Here is a 19082-nt window from a genome sequence, read left to right on the forward strand (position 1 = left end):
TTCTTTGTTTAAAACGCTTGGTGGTGGCTGCATACTGTTCAAGGACAAGGCAAAGTTTGTACCTTGGGGAAGTTTTTAACCTAAGCTGGTAAGAATAAGCTTAGGGGGTTATTCATGCGGGTCCCCACATCTGTACCCTAGAGTTCAGAGTGGGAAAGGAACCTTGACAACACATCTATATAAATGTTTGATTTGGATAGAGATACTTAAAATTCTGTTTTATGCTCATAATAATATGTAAATGAAGCTTTCACAGAGTTAATTCCTTCAAATTTTGCAAAGTTTGTGCACTGTTTTTTAAAGCACAAACTGAACTGTCAAGCAGCTAAAGTGCAGTTCTAAGCTGAAAAACTAATCTCTCAAAATGGCATTGTGGGGTTCCAGTGTTCATTGTCTCAGTGCCTCCTTTGCTCAGTTCACAAGTAAAAAGATAGTTATTCTAGCTGCCATTTCTGCAAACTCATTCAACCTTAATTCCTCTTGCACATCACCACTAGCAACTAAGGCTCTGTAAGGCAAACAATGCAGGTACACTGTGCAACCCTTCCCTATCTTTAATGAGATTGAACAGGCCTACTCAAAAATAAAATATGGCTCTGCAGTTAGAATAAACATTAATTCTGCTAATTACTTGTGAGCAGAAATAGAATTCATCTGCCTCTTTCCTAGATGTGTTGGTTCTGCAGGTCTAACAGATCTAGGTCTAACTACTTAAGAACAGGTCTGCCTACTTAAGAGTAGTAAGAACTTAAACACATAGAGGGAGCAGATCTGTTCAATAAGAGGAGGCCATTTCATCACAGTAATTTTCAAGGTAGAAACAGTTTAAAGATTTATTTTCACATATTCAAAAGATGCTTATCACATTCATGCATAACATTTCCATGTAGTTTATTTTACCATGTTTATCTCATTTATCTTCTGTAATGTTCAATTTAATGCTAAAACAGTCTGATTTACAGTTCTTGGTGCATTCTTATTTGTAGCCAAAGCAAAGAATATGTTTAGACTCAAAAAATGGGAGTATCAGTTAATTTCCTCTATTGGTTTTAGTTACAATAAAACCCTTAAGATTAAAAAAATACAGACTATTGTTAAGATATTCATATTTTCATAATCATTACAATATGTAAATGTGTCATCTTTGCTGTAGACTGGAGGACCCTGTCTCATGATCTAAGTGGTCAGGAGAGCATGCCCTGATATTTTCAAGATCACAGAGAGAGGAAGAAAATGAGGCCAATGTTTACATGCACTGGACTTTTAAGGCCCGAGCCAAAGCGCACTGAAGTCAATAGGCTTTGGATCTGGCCCTTAATGAGATTTCTTTAAATCAATCCTTATTTTGAACAAAAACCAGAACCAGACAACAGTAGTTCTCCTCTCCCATTCCTGCTTAACTTTCTAATTATTTGTATTACCATAGCACTTAGGAGCCCTAGTCACAGACAGGATCCCATCGCGTTAGGTGATGTACAAACACAGAGCAAAAAGAGAGTCCCTGCCCAAGGGACTTACAATCAATTATAGGACAAGAGACAACAAATGGATACAGATAGAGGACTACAAGTACACAGTGAGACAAAATTGGTCAGCATGGTAGGTAGTGGTCTCTGTATAGCAGCAGATTAACTGTTGTCAAGTTTTATGTAGCAATCACAACAGAGGAGATTTTTGAGGATGAATTCAAAGGTTGATAATGAGGTAGCTTCACTGCTGTTTGCATGGAGCGCTTCTAAAGCATCTGGAGCAACATGGGAGAAAGCAAAAAGCTGCTTGTTTGAAAATGTAACAAGTGGGCAATGGAGGCTACCATCACAAGCTGACGGGAGGCAAGCATTTTATTTCCTGTCTTCCCACTAAAACGTTACATCTTAATTAAGTACATGTATATAGGATCCTTGGATACTACAAGAACAAATTGCTTTTCTTATTTTGTTTATATAAAAATACAACAGTTTGTATGTAAGCATTGGTCTATACAGTACATTATCTCAATTAAAAATGTATTCTATGATTGGGAATGTTTTATGATAGAAAAGTGAAATCCTAAGTGAATACCTGATAGAGCAATAAACCTGTTAGTAAGACAAATTTACAGTGCCCAGATTTATACAAATCCTGTTACGTACAGTGTAAACCTTTCAATGAATATCTGATAAGGAATATAGTGCAAGTTTTAAATTAATAACCCCCGTGAATCAAACTGTGAATCACAAATGATTATCCAACTTGTTACATGAATAAACTTGTCAAAGAAATTCATCTCCCCTGTATACCAATTTCAAAACTCCACACAATAAAGCCATCATACAGGAGCTCTTGAGACAATACCAACTCTAAATGAATAAAAGGAATACACCTCCTCTTATACCACAGCCAGAGCTGTGGATGTCGGAGACACCCTAGACTTACTGTGTTAATACAAAGTTAACATACATTATGTTGTTAATGATACTAGCGTGATAGGACTCTGTTTTAATATATTTTACCCTCACCCCGCAACTTACATTACATCTCCACTACCAAAGAACCGTAGCAACTTATTGACTAATTTCAAGGTATTTAGGGACTAATCCAAAACCCATTGAAGTCACAACTCTGTATCAGGTCCTTCATTTTGAGAAAAACAGGAGACTTGCCTGAAATAAACACGAACACAATCTGCATCTAATCCAGATGGTAGCTATGTATTTCACACTTAGAAGTATGATGTTAAACAGCAATACTGCAAAAAATACATATCATTGCCGTTTCTTAATGCCCTGAATCTGAAAGGTGCTGAGCATCCGTAGGTCATGCTGAAGTCTTTTGCTGTTGATTTCAGTGGAAGCAGGACTGGACCATTAATATGGAGACAGCACTAATATTCCCAGCTAAACTCAGACCTACAAGGCCAGATCCTTCAAAAACACTTGAGAGTAACCTTACTTATGTGAGTAATGCCGCTGAACTCAATGACACTATGTACATAATAAAGCTACTCATGGACATAAGCATTTACAGGATCTGATCCTTTTTCTGCATTACCAAGTCTTCAGGAAAACTAAATGTATCCTTGGAGAATTAACCCTTGAAATTACTGCCTTAGACTAACAAATGTATTATTATTTTTTTAAACAGAGATGGAAAGAATATTAGCCTTTCATCTCCAAATAGACAAATATAGTTTAAACACTATCAAATAGTTAATAGATACCGCAAAGCTCCTTAATATTTTGGTAAAAGGTATTCTTTTACTCAGACTTACAATATACAAAACTCCTGTATGTTCAAAGATAAAGGGCAATAGTCTTATATTCTTGTCACTCTTTGCCACTGACTGCAGTCAATGGCACTGCAGAGGTATGAAGTCAGTGCCCAATTTGGTTCCCAATGTGGACTACCTGGTTCAAAAGTGCAGTTGGTTAAATAGTTGTAAAACTAGATGGTAGGCCACTATCCCCACCCATAAATGGTGGACATATAAAAGGGACAGTCCTAGATTTTTGAACTGGAAACCTAAAATTAGGCTCTTAAATCCATATTTAGACACCTAAGTAAGTGACCTGAATTTCAAAAATGCTGAGCGCCCAGCAATTCCCAATAGCATCAACGGGCCCTGTTGCTTCCAGATGTGCAGGTTCATTAACTGAGGTACCACAGAATCTCAAATCCCTGTTATTTTATGAGACTGTGGATTTTTTGTGTGAGACTGAGCAAAGAAAACCCTGAACTGGCTGGCAAATGGGTGGTTTCCTTTACTCCCCAAATACAAGAGAGGAGGCCATCTAACCTGTTTTCCCTTTTACCCTCCCGCCCAGTCCTGCAAGACCCAGGTGAGGAATGCAAATGAGCCTCACGCCTCTTGAAAATGCTAGAGGGGAGCCATTCTTCCTCTTGCAAAATGGCAACAAAACAAGCATAGGAGCCTAGGAAAAAGGTCACAAGGGGGAAATGCTGGAACCTACTCAGTCACCCTGGAGAGAGGAATGTGGGAAGTCCTTTACCAAACTTTTCCACGCTTCAAAAAATGAGCAAAGGGTTAGAGGTGAGGAGGTTCTTGTTGTATCCAGTCTAATTTGCCCCTCCGTAACATTTATAACTGAGTACTGCAATGTTCATAAAATAACTTACAAGAAAAATATGATTTTTTCTAATTCAAAAAGAACTGTAGTATGCTGCACAGCTTGTGGGGGCAAGTGTTCCTTCAGTTAATAAAAACCAACCAAAGAAAGTTCTCTTCAGGGCTTTTGCTAAACCCAACGTTCCTTCTGTTTTCAGGTTCAAGGCAAACAATAGCCCCAAACTCCCTTTCCTCAAGGTTTAATAGAAATTGACTGTTGTCTGAGTGGTTTTATCGGCAAACCCCTCGACACTGCTGTTTGGCTCTCCAGCCACTACCAGCAGACACCCCTTGATTGCCGTTTCCTCCTCCCTTTATATAGTCTAGGCAGGTTTCCTCAGAAGGTAATGGACTCCAGTAGCTTCTGAACTAAGCCTTGCTTGCTAATCCTTGCCTCCCAGTTTTAAATCCAGGGTTTCTTGACGCAGTTCCTCCCTGACAGTCCCAGGGTACAGATAAGTACGAGGCCCTGCCACATACCCCACATATGAACTTTTTTTGTTCTTAAGATTTGAGAGTAACTTGAGAGGCTTGAGAAACTGCAGAACCATTTGCAGAACACGGTCAGACATTATTCAGGGTTACTATACAGTTCTGGCGATGCACTGCAAACCACAGTTGCCAACTTTCACGTGGTAAATAAGCACCCCGACTTTCACAATAAGCCAAAATCAAGCTAATCTCATTTCAAAACAAGGCCAAAACAAGCTAATCCCTAAGAACCCCAACACCCTATGTGATTAGATCCCCCTAGTCTGGGACTGTGGTGGGCCCACTGTGTGTCCCTAACTCTCTCACCCCCTTGTCCCTGCCTGCTGAGAGATGATAAAAAAAAAAAAAAAAGAAGCAACAAGCTACAAAAAGCAACAAGCCAAACAAGCAACAGACTACAAGTAAAAACTAGCCAGCAAGCAACTCACAAGCCAATTAAGCCAAAAACAAGCCCAATTTCTGCATTTTGTTTTGCAGGTTTGACATGTTGCTGCAAACTCTATGCTATTTCCTTTTCCCCAGTCCACAGTTTTCTATATAATGAGCTTTATAATTGTGCCATTTTAGATTATCTCTCCACACCTCCATTTTCAACTATTACAGCACATGTACCTTATGCACTTTTCAGTACTCTCATGAAAACTAGATAAAACTAGATATATGATTACAGTATCCACAAGCTATTTCCACTAAGTACAAGGAAGTACGGGAATACTGCAAATACCTGAGATAACTTTATGCAATTAACCAGGCAAAATTGGAAAGTATTTAAGGGTGAGCATTGAATTATTAAATAAAATAGACTCTTTTGAGGATCTTTGCCCAATGATACATGTTTACGATTAGAGATCAAGAACAACAATAAGCCATAAATCAGTTTCTGGCTTCCCTCTAATAAAAAATAAACAAAATGCATCTTAACACTGCAGCCATGGTGCATGGTACTTACTGTATTATGAAATGGGGAACTGCGCATCCTGCTCTGCCAACCTGTAGAGTATATCTACCTCTACGTATTAGGTATATCTGATATACCTAACCACCTTGGCGACTTAAGTACCAAATGCATGTGCTTAGAGCCTCTAACATCACCAGATCTGCAGGAGAAACCTGGTGATGTATTCAGGCTACAGGAATCACGTGCTGATCACAAGGGTACTCTCTGCTCTTTCGAACAGAGTCGGGACCGCCAACTAAACTGAACCAAGATTCCCCCCCAGCCATATAAAAGAGAAGCCTCACAAGATACTACTTTACTTACAACAGAGAAAGACCTGCATATGGGTCCTTCCTGCCCTTGGGGAGAATGCTTCCTGAGATCGGGAAAGGGTTAGTGCTCGGAGTGAAAACAACACATCAGTAGTACCAAATGACCAGTATTTTATCCTAGCCCAAAGCTCTAAAAAGCTGGTCGCACTGCACTGTTTTTGCCCAGTGATTTTTACAAATATTTTGCATTAGTGTTATATGTTTTTCCAAATACAACGATCAAACTACAGCATGCTGAGGGGAACAGGAGAGGAACTTTCTGATACGGTGTTTCACTAAAATTCTCTCTCTCAGCTACTGCGGAGACAAAATGACACTACGAAGAGTCACAATGAACCGTAAATTGAAAAAGTAGGAAAAAAGCTTAACTTCTATTTCGACAGCTGTGACACAAATACAATTTTAAAAACTGGGTTAGCAATTGCACAACAGTCAAACTATTACAAAAGCCAACTGTGTTTTACTGTCATCACTGTTCTAGCCAGAAAATAAATACATGAAGACTATCAGCATTATTGCTGCCACAGCTTTAATAGTCCTGCATTGCCTATATTTTGGATAAACGTACATAAACTGCATAGGGTTTTAATGTGACATAATAGTCTCACGCCTGTAACAGATAACCCTTTCTCAATACATTCAGTGCTGAAGCTACACCAATCCACTGTTATGGTTGGAAATTTAAACACACAACAGACATGAAATTCAAATTTGCAACTGTAGCTTGATCCATTTGCACATACGGTAGTATTTTGCATTAGTGTATATGCTGTTAAATTTATGCTTTCATATTTATGCCCAACATAGCCAATTTACAGTTGCTGCAGAAAGCATAACTTTGCATTTCTCGGCTGTCATGGGTGTAAATTCCTAGCCATAATGTTCCATTAAGGGAGGGTCCTCCCCTCATCAAATTTCACTTTCTTTTTTATATTCCAGTAAAGAGGTAAAAGTACAAACAAGCAAAATACATTTGATGTCACAGACAAATATATACAGTATGGCTCTGGTCCTGCAAGATGCCTTCAATTCCCAGTAACACTTAGCACCTTGCAGGATCAGGCCCTTTTCCAGCCTACAACCCGAGTTATTTCGCTGACCACACCATTACCCATTCAAATCAATGCTTGAGAATACTGTGGGCTAGACTGTGGAATTTAACCAACAGGCTGGATTTGGGGGTAGCACACTGCTTTACTCTCCCAGAAGGAGCTCTGGGAGAGACTGTGCTTCTAGAGGCAGGATCTCATGCTGAGGAACCCAGCATGGAGGGGGAGTAGACATGATGTACCATCTTTGGTACCATCAGCACACCTGTGCAGCTTTGCAAGCCAGTGTAGAGGAGGCTGGGAGGGGAAGACAGGACCCTGGGCCTGGCCTCCCCATCCTTTTGGGAGTGATTTATGCTCCCTGGAGCTCAGGCACTGTGATTATGCATGGCCCTTGCATAAGCAGGAATGGCTTTCCTTATAGCAAGGCCCAGGCACAACCTACCATATATTTGAAGGTCTGCTATATGAGGTACGTGAATGCCAAAACGGTGTTTGAAAAACAATTAAGTGTGACAAACCCCTTTTTTACTGTGCTCTGACAACTCCACCATAGCCAAAGGAAATTTCACCAATTTTCTCCAGTTTACTTCATTTTTTGGCCAAGAACAAGCATGGTAAATGTAGTCTGGGCCAGGGAGCCCAGCCCAAAGAGGAGAAGGGGGCATGGGGCACATGGACCTCAACTTCTAGGAGGCTTGGCAGCCGTATTATCAAGTCAAAATTTTTGGATGTTCAGTTGTTTTTTTTTTTTTTTGCTGAAAAGTTGAAAATTTCCCTGGAGCCTCCCCCATTTTCAACCCAGCTCTGTTCATGACAAATGCCAGGGACCCCAGGCATAGTTCTAGTACTTGGTGGCTGATCAGAACTTTTGATTCCTAAGCTGCATTTAATAACACACAAAAAATGCTGGCACTGCCCTTCTCTTTCAGATGAGAACCCAAATTAAAGCCAGATCCTACCACAACAAGCATTTGTCTGTTAATTCTGTTACTGATTTGAATGCCAATATTCACCAACCCATTGCATCCATCAAACAATATCCAGGTTTCCATTCCATTTATAACAGTTAATATCCCCCTCACTTGGGTGATACAGAGAAGGGAAACTCAGATTCCCCTCCTGAGATCAATACCCTGAAGAACAATTGCACATTTGGCAGCAAGGGCTGATTTGTTTGTCAGCAGAAGTCCACACAATTAAAACAATGTTGGATTACAAATAGCTGCTGCTTCTGATCTTGGCAAACACTTTTCTTTTTCATTTTTTTCCTCTCCATACAAGAAAATACAAGGAAATATTTTGTGGCTATGAATCAGTGCTCAGCACCTTAGCCACAACACTGCTTCCTCCCCACGTGAGGTAAGTCTTAGCAGGAAAAGCTACCAGATACAAGGGCTTTTTGAAAGTAAGAGTTGATAACATGATGATATCGTATGTCAGGCTCCCTGCAGGTACAACATAGGAGAACATTTAAAAGTATGCGTTCTGTTTAGGCTCCTGGGTCTCCAGCTAACTTCTTCCCATCCCATTCAGCCACCTACTCCATTGCTGCAGAAATAATCACAAACAGCATGAAACAAATACACGGGTGTTCTTTTGTCACAATGAAACCAAAACCTAACAGCAGTAAACAGCACCCTTCCCGAACACTGATGCAGCTATGGTTCATTACAGAAGCAGCCGCCTAGCTGAGAGGAGGTGGAAAGGGCAAGCGGTGTTCAATATGACATTGAAGGATTAACATGTGGAACAACTGAAGGGAAGTTCAAAGTGTTATAGATGAGTATATCTCAGCAGCTCCCGCCTGCCTGAACCGCAGCAAGGACCGACAAGAAGAATGGTGCTCTAGCAGAACTCAGATGTGTGGTCAGTGGGGCTGGTAAACACTGAAGAGGAGAGGGCACAAACCTATGAGATATCAGGGAGGGCTGCACTGCTAAAACTGAAGGCTGTAGAGCTGAAACAGTATCTTCCTGTCAAAGCCCCCGTGCATGTTTGTCATTCTAGACAGAACATAGTAAATATACCTTTTTAAATGGTGTGTTTAGATAATATTTTAACTTGTGGCTATCTGGGAAAAAATGTGACAAATTACAGAGATGTTCTGAGAACAAATAGCTGCTGCCCGGCTGTCAAATATCTGTCTTTAGACAAAAAAGAGAAAGGTTGCTCTTTCCTTGAAAATTCTGTGTATTAAAATATAGTAATAGCTTTCTCCCACATATAACCCACAACAGACAAGTCTTCACACCCACGTATGAATTATCCTTTCTGATCCATGTTAAAGCATTTAACAACATAAAACATTTATGAGATTAATGCTCATAACAACTGAAAAGGGAAGAGAAAGTACAGTATTCATGCCACTTCATGGACACAGGCACCCATGGACAGATGCTGTGCATCTTGGCAAAGCACTGCACAAAACAGAAATCTAAAACATTGTCTGACCCAGGAGCTTCTGTTTGGCACAGCAATTAATGCGTTTAATATTTAAAAAGTAAAACTGTACCCCAGCTGTCATTTTGGGGACCAGCACAAACACACGCACAGAATAACACAACGGGGGGGAACAATTAATACTTTTTACTGACAACTATGTATTAAAAACCCTTACAGTGTATTAATGTCAAGTTCATGTTGGCACAAGAGTAGAACATACAGAATTAAAGTTCAGTTATAATCTGAAAAGAGGCTGGGAAAATGGCATTGTGGCATTCCATAATGATTGTGCCTCTGACTCCAGTTCAAATGTGCTCAGCCTGCACATAAGAAAGATAGGTTTGCCAACTGCCATCCCTGCAAACTCAACCTGGCATCTAGAAGTTCTTCCCTGCTTGTGCATTTTCACCAAACATAAAATATTCCACAGGCCAAATTAGACCCTGTGTGACACCTATGAATTGAATTCAGTGGAGTTATTCCAGATTTACATCTATAAATCGTTTGGTTTAAATAAAAGCAGCATTTGACACGGAGCCTATAAAGGGAATTTTTAAGAAGCTGGGCATTGAAAGTACATGGGTTGGGTCATATTCTGATTTGGCTTCAAGGAATTTATTATTAATAACAACAAAGACAATAATAATAATACTACCTAGCCCTTCATCTAGCCCCACCATCCTTTCCTGATACTTAGAGATTCAAACTTTGGTACCATTCAGGGCAAACCACACAAGTGTAGACATTGGTACAAAACCTAGTAATTTTCTAAAATAAGGGCATGAACCCGCAACTTTCTGCAAAAGTGCAGTCCCACAGAAGTCAGTGGGATGAGCCCAAACTCTTCACAAGACTTTCTGCAATGAGATCCTGGGCAACTGTCTAATCAAGCTCTCCTGTTACTTATAGCTCTGAGAATGAGCTTAAATATGTGTTGAGAAAGTCCATAATATTGCAGGCTACTGTGCCTTTCTAAAGCTAGTGGAAATAAACACAGTGCTCATATTCATTACACTATTTTAAACAACAATTTTGTTATTTTAAATGTTTAATTTATTCAAACTTGTTACTGTTTTACCTCTCTGAATGAATAAAGCATCTTGTTTTTTAAACAGATCTCTAGGGTCCGATAATTCAAAAACCTGGATGGACTTTATGGAACCTTCCACATACAAAAAATCACTTCTATTTCTACTACAAAGTCATTTTTATACTCTAGTAAGTTATACACAATTGAAGGGGGAAGGGAATAGCGAGTATGCATAAATGAAAGGGCCAGTTTAACCTTAACTAAAGCATCAACGTTATACTGTATACAGCACAGAAATACTCACATGCACTGGTGCAATATACACACAGAGTGCTCTTTCAGAAAACTTCCCAAGAGCAGTAGCCAACATGCAAAATGTCACAGTTACATTACTAGTGAGATGACATTTAGTGAAAGTAAAATTACTCTTTTGGAGCACCAAGCAATGTTTCAGTTACAGATATTTTATCCTTATACTTTTTAAAGAAATGCAATCAGTTGTTGGGACCAGTGTAAATAACATCTTGATCTGAACATAGGGGCACCATTCACAGATGACACTGAACTAGAAGGTGTTTGAATACCACTGAGGACAGAGAGGTTCCAGAGAGATTAGAAATATGGCCAGAAAAAAACAAAAAGAAAATAAGATTCAATTTGAAAATATGTCTGGGGGAAAATAATTTGAAATACAGATAGTTCGATAGGAAAGAAACCTGGAAAGCAATAATGCAGAAAGAATCTTAGAGGGATAGTGGCCAGCAAATTATATACAAGTTTGAAATGTGAAACAGCTTTAAAAAATGTCTGGTTCTATGCTTCATACCCAGAGGGTATACAGATACAGAGCAGGGAGGCAACAGTCCCTCTCTAGACATCATAGGTGAGAGTGCACTGGCTATACTACCATCAGGTCAGTAGGCAGCTCAGATACAGAAGGATACTAACAAACTGGATGGTGTTAAGAAAAGGGAAGCAGAGATGGTTTGGGACCAGGAGGAACTGACCAGGAGGAAATTCCCTACTACAACCAGGATCTCCCTTCTAACCTATGGCCCGCCAACCACCATCCAAATTCAAATAAATAAATAAATAAATAAATAACATTTTTAGTATTTGTTAATTACTGGTAATGTGCTCAGTGCTGGGCAAGGCAAAAATAAACAGCCCATGCCATGGGACAGACAAGACTAACAGGCAGACCTAGAAAAAAGTGCTGACTTAAAATTCCCTCCCCCATCTTCTCAGTTTCTTACAAACCTCTTGAAAATGTTGGGATGGAGAAGACATTTGATTGCCAAGGACTCCTCTGGCAACATTAACTCTACCACCTGAACATATGCATTCTGTTCATGTGCCTTTCTCTTAGGCCAGTGGTTCCCAAACTCCAGTCTGAGGAGCACTTACTAGCAGTCTGCAGAGCTAATTGGTTATATGATGCTAGCTCTCATCCTGGTTTCAGGCAGCTAAATGTCATTAGAAGACAGCTACAAGCATATCCATACTTTTTCTAATATTATTTGCCCATTTAAGCAATTGCTGTGGGATCATATGCAATCACAAGTGGCTCTCCCAGTCGGGAGGTGGCTTGCCCAGTGCGGGACTCGGAAGGGGGTATGAAATGGAATGAACTCTCTCTTTCTCAGAAGCTAATCTCTGGGGACAAATTCTGGTAACTAAGTAAATGGGATTTGCATAGAGGTATGGGAGAATAAATCATAGAGCCATAGGGTTAGAAGGGATCGCAAGCATCATCTAGTCTAATCCCCTGCCAGGATGCAGGATTTGTTGTGTCTAACCATCCAAGACAGATGGCTATCCAGCCTCCTTTGGAAAACCTCCAATGAAGAAGCTATCACAACTTCCCTAGGCAGTGTGTTCCATTGTCCTACTGTTCTTACAGCTAGGAAGTTTTTCCTGAGATTTAATCTAAATCTGCTATGCAATGAAAAAGAATCCTTTTCCCGCCTGGCCAAGTGTGAGCATAAGCTGCCCTGCAGCTGCTACTGAAGCAGCTCCATACCTACTGTGTCCATGGGACATGGGAGTACTGACTAATGGCTAGAGATTGCCCTCTGCACTTGTCTCCACAGGCCGTCCCCCACAAAGAGAACTGTACTGGTTCCATTGCAATTGGGTAGAAGGCAGCTGGGGTGGGAAAAGGTGCATAAAAAGCAAACAGTTAAGCAAGAAATATCATATACATATAATGTAAGTCTCAGACCTGGACGTTTCTAAGAACTACTTGGCATACCTGGAGGAAGTTGGCAATAGGTTGATATACTCAGTAGAAACCCAATTTATCAGCAGATACTATGGGCCTGAGTTTAAGAGGTGCTGAGCACCTGCAGCTTCTACCAAAGACGATGGTAAGCTCAGGCACTCAGCACCTCTCAGGCTCAGATGTTATATTTTCTTGTTTTTCTTGTTTTGGTACCTACTTTTTCTTGTTATGCTTAATAACAACACCGAGATAAATTGCTCAGTGGGATAAAATATTGCACTTATCAACAATTCCCATCAGAGCTTTATATATAAATAAAAAATGCAAGTCTTAGAAAACTGACTTAAGCAACAGGAAGACATTCTTTTAAATATATAGCTTAACAATATAAATAAATCACATCCAACATTTTATTTTAACTCAGAAGAAAAATATCACTGGGCACATTCGGTTGATAACATTTACTTTTCCCCTCATTACGTTCCACCAATCCGGAGAGCGGTTTTCTAAGCAGTAGCTTCTCCACAACACCCAAGCGGGACTTGCACCAATATTCCGTGCATATCCAAACACGCAGGAATTACTGCACCAAGAACCTGTGGCCAAATGCAGCATGCGTAAAAGCTCTTCTGAGCCCTCTACCAAGCTGTAATGTTTAAAAAAAAAACAGCAAAGAGATTTTCAAGTGATGGTGCAACATATTTCCTTGACAGATGCAGCTTCACACAATGCCCTGGACATTGCTGTAGCTCTAGTGGAATGAGCCTTTCTAGTAAATGGGAGAAAAATGCCCCCATCCCCATAAGCCTCTCAGACACGAGCTGATCTGTATTGCTTAGGAAATGTTACTATATATGGCCCCATAAGAGCTATGCTCCCTCAGGCTCGTGGTCTGAGCGTATCGGTGATGGCTCTGAAATACTAATGGGGATGAATGAATAAACAGAACTTCTGAACACCAGAGCTATGTCTATTACAGGTTTTTCCATTCTGCTTTTCAAAGCAACAATAGGAAAATGGGTTCAATATTACTGTTTTAGGAGAATATGTTTAATTTGGAAACAAATATGCAAACTAGACTTTAAATCTGTGTGAAGGTGCTACAGGATGGAAGTAATCAATGGTAATTTATTTATTTATTTATTTTGAAGTGAAATCCCTTCCAGTCTACAAGATCCTAGTTATTTTTTTTACATTTTGTTCCCTGGAGTGACTACTAAATGTCACTTATACCACATTCCAGAATGACACAGGAAATAGGAGAAGCATATTACAATATTGATATAGCTTCTTTTTCCCCCATACCATGCGTTGTGTTGTTTGGCTTTTCTCCGTAGCTTAATTCTTATTCTGATCAGAGAAGAAGTAGCTGAAAACCAGATTTTTATTAACATCATATACATCTAACGGTGCTCATGCCCACACCTACATACATACAAACAAACATATGCACAATCCCTTTCCATTTTCTAATGATAGCCGCAGCAGCTCAGCTCTGAAAGGTAATCATGATGATTGAATGGGATTTGTGGATGGATATTAGAGCACCCTTTATCAAAAGCTCTTTGCAAGATGCATTTGTGTGTAAAATGCTTCCACAAATGTTAAAATAGCCACCAAGTAAACTCATCTTTGACAGAATCCAAAATGCCCTTCTCCCAGAGCATTGGTAAAAGGAACATAGAGCGGTATCAAAAACTCTCTCTCTTTCTTTATTTTATAATGTATATACATGCGCACACATACATCTAAATAAATTCACATCTCGCTCTCTCTGTTTATTCACAAATGAAATGTCTATGCACACTCATATACATAAAATGCATAGTTTACAGTATTACTATATTGTGGTAGCACTTAAGAGCTCCAAACCAGAGATCAGGGTCCCTTTGTGCTAGGCAATTTACAAACACATAACGTAAAGATAGTCCCTGCCCCGAAGACGTACTTACAGCAGCACGTATGGCACAGTCACTGCATGCCCAGCTAGCACGAGTATAAACAGCCGTATAGACGATACAGCACAGCAGAGCAGAGTGCCCTACATTCCAGAACCTCAGGGTATATACCCTAAACAGCTCTCTACATGCACAAGCAGTGCCTCCAATGTCTAACATTGCTATTTTTACTGCCTCCCTCCACTGCCAGAGCCTTTCTCCACCTCAGTGGGGTAAGGCTCTGGCAGTGGGGCGGCAGCAGGGAAAGGTACTGGCATCCTTCTGCTGCCAGGGCCTTTCCCTGATGCCACCCCCTGGCAGATCCTTAGGCCAAGACACTGCCAGACCCTTTCCCACTGCTGGAGACTTTCAATGCCACATGTAACTACGGACCACAGGGACAAGTGTGGACACAGCCCGATATTCACCGTGGCATGCAACTGCACATGTAGCGCCGGTACTGTGCATGCCATCGTAGGTGTAGACATCGCCTAAGTATAAAGTGAGAGACAACAGGCAGATACAGAAAACAGATTGGGAGCACACCAGGTAACAATGGGGCAGTTACAACAGGAGTGGAAACAGAAAGCTCACAGAGGTGAAGTGACTTGCCCAGAGTCACACCGCAGATCAATGACAGGGCTTGCAATAGAACCCAGATGCTACGCTGAACTCTGGGTGCAATCCCTTATCCACTAGACTGGAATTTATTCTAGTAAGAATTGACATAAAATGTTACAGGCCTACTAGTACCACAGGAGAATTTTCCACATACCCATGCCTTTATAGAAAGTAATGAATTTGTCCCTGAGAAGTGCTGAGCACCTGACTCCCACTGAAATCAATAGAAGTTGGTACTCAGAGCCTCTTACAATAAGCTCTAAATCTGTTATTATTTTAAAACTCTGTGTTTATCCCATCACCTGATAGTAATTTAAAATGAGTTTTTAACATATCGCTGATGGAAACTGCTCCATGGTTTATTTAAGCACTTTGTCTAACCATTATGCTTCACTATTTAGGATGTTATAAAGACGGGGTTGATGCATTCCGCAGCAGAATTATTCATTTGTGAGCTATTTGTTTTAAAGAATCCCAACTCGTCCAACTATGAAAATATGCGGTTTAGAGATCAGACAGCACTGCAGTACATTTACTTTTTAAAGCTCCTTTAAGCTTTTGCGAAGTACCCATTTAAGAAGTAGCAGACGTACTGTTGTTCGGTTACATTTGCTTTCACCTTAAAAAAATGCAAGTAGCAGAATTATATGACTGGAAAGAAATCTATCTATTGCATCATTTAATTGGGGATCGGCCCTGCTTTGAGCAGGGGGTTGGACTAGATGACCTCCTGAGGTCCCTTCCAACCCTGATATTCTATGATTCTATAATCATTCCATCTGCAATGCTACAGTGAATGTGTCAGCACTGGCAATTGTTAATTCCTTTTTTCTTGATCTTATTATTTTGAGGGAAAAACCACTGTTGAACTGAAAATTCTATTAGGGCCATATAGCCTCCACTTTTTGTGTAAAGATGCACTGAAAGGAAGTTCCTAATGGTATGTCCCAGATTACTGGGGATCTCTTTAAATTGATATTGAAGGATGTAACTATTGGGCTTATTTATCATGTCTGCACTTTATGAGTATTCACCCAGTAATGACTAAAAAGCTAATATCCTGACCCAGAATGCTCTGGGCTGAGGGTAAAATCTGGGATGGATAGTCTTGGGTCAGCTTCTTCTGTTATTGTTCGTAAGTCCTTGTGAGGAATCTGGAGGGGATATGTAAAGGATATTATATTTAGCTGCAAAGATTTGAAGCCAGGTATACTGCCCTGGTGCCCCAAATATGGAGGACTATGGAGGCGCAGAAAAAAATATATAGCCAAAACCTGTTTCCTGGGAATCTCCCCTGGCAGTTGCTGTGCTGTTCCTAGCCCCGCATAGCAGGTAGTACAACTGTGACCTTTTTGATAGGGGTCAAAGACAATGTAGTGGAGGTTTCTGCTGTTTAGAACAGTAGTAACTTACAAGTAGAGCCCTACAAATCTGCAAGTATCTGTTTTATATCCGTGGACCATTTCTGTGGATAGCAGTGCAGATGTGGATACAAATTTTGTATCCGCATAGGGCTCTGATGGTAAGAGCCGGACGGGCAGCTGTGAGGAACCGCAGCACAGATCCTCTACCTGCCCTGGGCTGGGAGCCTGGGAGGCAGGGACACTGGACTGGGGGCCGCTTGGGCCCCAGACCCAGAGCAGGTGGAGGGTCTGCTGCTGCTCCCCACAGCTGCCCACCTGGCTCTTACCATGGCCAGGCTGTGGCTCCAAGCTACCTCCCTCTCCTGGCTGGAGCCGGGTCTGGGAGAGCCACACTGGCAGCTGTGGGGAGCCTGTGTTCCTCCTCCTGACCTGGGCGGAGGGACTGGAGAGGCAGAGACACTGACTGGGGGGGCTGGGACATTTGGTGGGGGGCTGGGGGAAGGGACACGGAGCAGGGGCTGGGACACTGTGCGGGGGGCTGTGGGGGCCCTGCCCAGGGCAGATGGAGGGTCCGCCGTGGCTCAGAGCCGCAGCCCGGCCACGGTAAGAGCCAGGTGGGAAGCTGTGGGGAGCTGCGGTGGACCCTCGACCTGCCCTGGGTGGGGGGGCTGAGCAGCACTCGGCAGCTCCACAGGTCTGACCCCTTCCCCCGGTCAGGCCACCGTGGAGCCCAGCTGGGGAGTCATGGCAGACCCTCCACTTGCCTGCGGCATGGGGTAGGGGGAGGCTGAGAGCAGCCCCCGGCCGTGTCCCCACCCCCCCCAGGCTCTCCGCCCGGCTGAGGGCAGGTGGAGGGTCCGCAACTCCGTGCAGGCTCCCCACTGCTGCCCACGCAATAATATTGTCAGGGGATAGACAATAATATTGTCAGGGGATGCATCAGAGCCTCAGCCCGGCCCCCAATGTAGGGCACTGCAAATCCGCAGATATCTGCGGATAATTTTGTGTATCCACGCAGGGCTATACTTACAAGGCTGTTTAGGGTACAAATTACACAAAGTCCCAAGAGGAACAGGCTAAGCACAGGGTTACCTGACTCTTCTCTATTTCTACCAGAAAATGCACCTTGTTTTCAAGACAGGGCTCTGGCACATTAATTGTATGGAGGAATGATTGCAGCTACATGGTGAGGGACGAGACATGGAATCGGATCCAAAATCCTTTAGCATCAATGGGAGCCTTTTTATTGACTTCAATGGGCTTTGGACCTGGCCCACAATGCATAGATACATTTTTCCTCTGAGGGCCACTCTTACAAATTGGGACCTGGGGCTGGATATCCCTTTCAGCAGATAGAGGGTGGCATTTGCATCTAAGTTTTCCCCCTTCTCCCCTTCCTCAAATTCTTCCCACCCATTCTACTTCCTCAGAATTCCCTCTCTCTTCCATTCAGGCTTCCTCCTCAGAGGTTCTGAGACTTCAAGGTGGGGGAAGTGGGAGTGGAAGACTGAAGTATCTGGCCAGCAGACTTCTCTCCCTGCCTAAACTACTCATGGTCCTCATGGCTTTGTGACAACTCCCCTGCTATGATTTGTGCTGTTAAATAAGCAGAAGCAGAGATGGGGAGTAGTCACAAAGAAATGAAAGCACTGAGCGAACATGTTGGCTGAGTTGAAGGGTTTCAACTGATGGTTTCTGGCTGACTGTTCAGCCAAAACAGAGAACAGCTCCTGGTATCAGGTGGGATGGAAAGATACTTTCTGTTTCAAGCTGTAAACAATACTGGGATGTTGGCTGAGACTGTTAGCAAGTATGCAAAGGCCGGGGAGCATATGGCTGTTGGACTACAGGTTTTCATCACAGCAGAGAATTAATTTCCTTAGTAAGAAAATATAGAAACTGGTCCAGCTTTTACAGTTACTTACAATTACAGCTGTTTTAACTCTGCAATATATTCTGACCTGAGGAGATACACAGAGGCCTCATAAAATGCAACCAAGGAAAGCAAGCAACTGAGAGAATGACACTGCTCCGTTCATATTCAGAGAATGTATTTTTTTTCCTTCTAAAATGAAATGCCTCACTGGGATATCAGAGCACAAAGCAGAGAACTCGGTGCATCTAAAAAGTACAGCCCCCATCTTTAGTTTCCAGAGCCCAGTCACCAGCACTGCTATATAAATAACTAGAAACTGGAAAATCACTCTAGCTATTGACATGATAATTAAGCAGAGGGGATGGGAACATAAGAGTCTGTGAATATTTTAAGGTTGTAAATGGCCAAGAATTATTTAGCATGTTTGTGAAGAATGTGGGAGAATATCTGTATTTTTTAAATTAATGTATATTTACTATTGGTCCACTATCATGTTATCTGTTACATGGCTACAAGAGTAAATGTAATCTAGGTGGAAGTGGGGTGTTACACTTCTGCAAGAAGGCAGATGATGGACCAAGAAGGTGGTCAGGGAAAGTGTGGGCCCCTTACTGAATGGGGGAGGCAACCTAGTGACAGAGGATGTGGAAAAAGCTAATGTATTCAATGC

The 19082-nt window shown here is 41.7% G+C and overlaps 1 protein-coding gene across 4 annotated transcripts in view; it reads right to left on the reverse strand.

The window, feature by feature from the left end:
• Positions 1 to 19082, reverse strand: part of FARS2 (phenylalanyl-tRNA synthetase 2, mitochondrial) — a 371424-nt gene that overhangs the window by 107821 nt on the left and 244521 nt on the right. The gene's annotated exons all lie outside the window — the stretch shown is intronic.

Source organism: Chelonia mydas, chromosome 2 (assembly GCF_015237465.2).
Source record: "Chelonia mydas isolate rCheMyd1 chromosome 2, rCheMyd1.pri.v2, whole genome shotgun sequence".
NCBI lineage: Eukaryota > Metazoa > Chordata > Testudines > Cheloniidae > Chelonia > Chelonia mydas.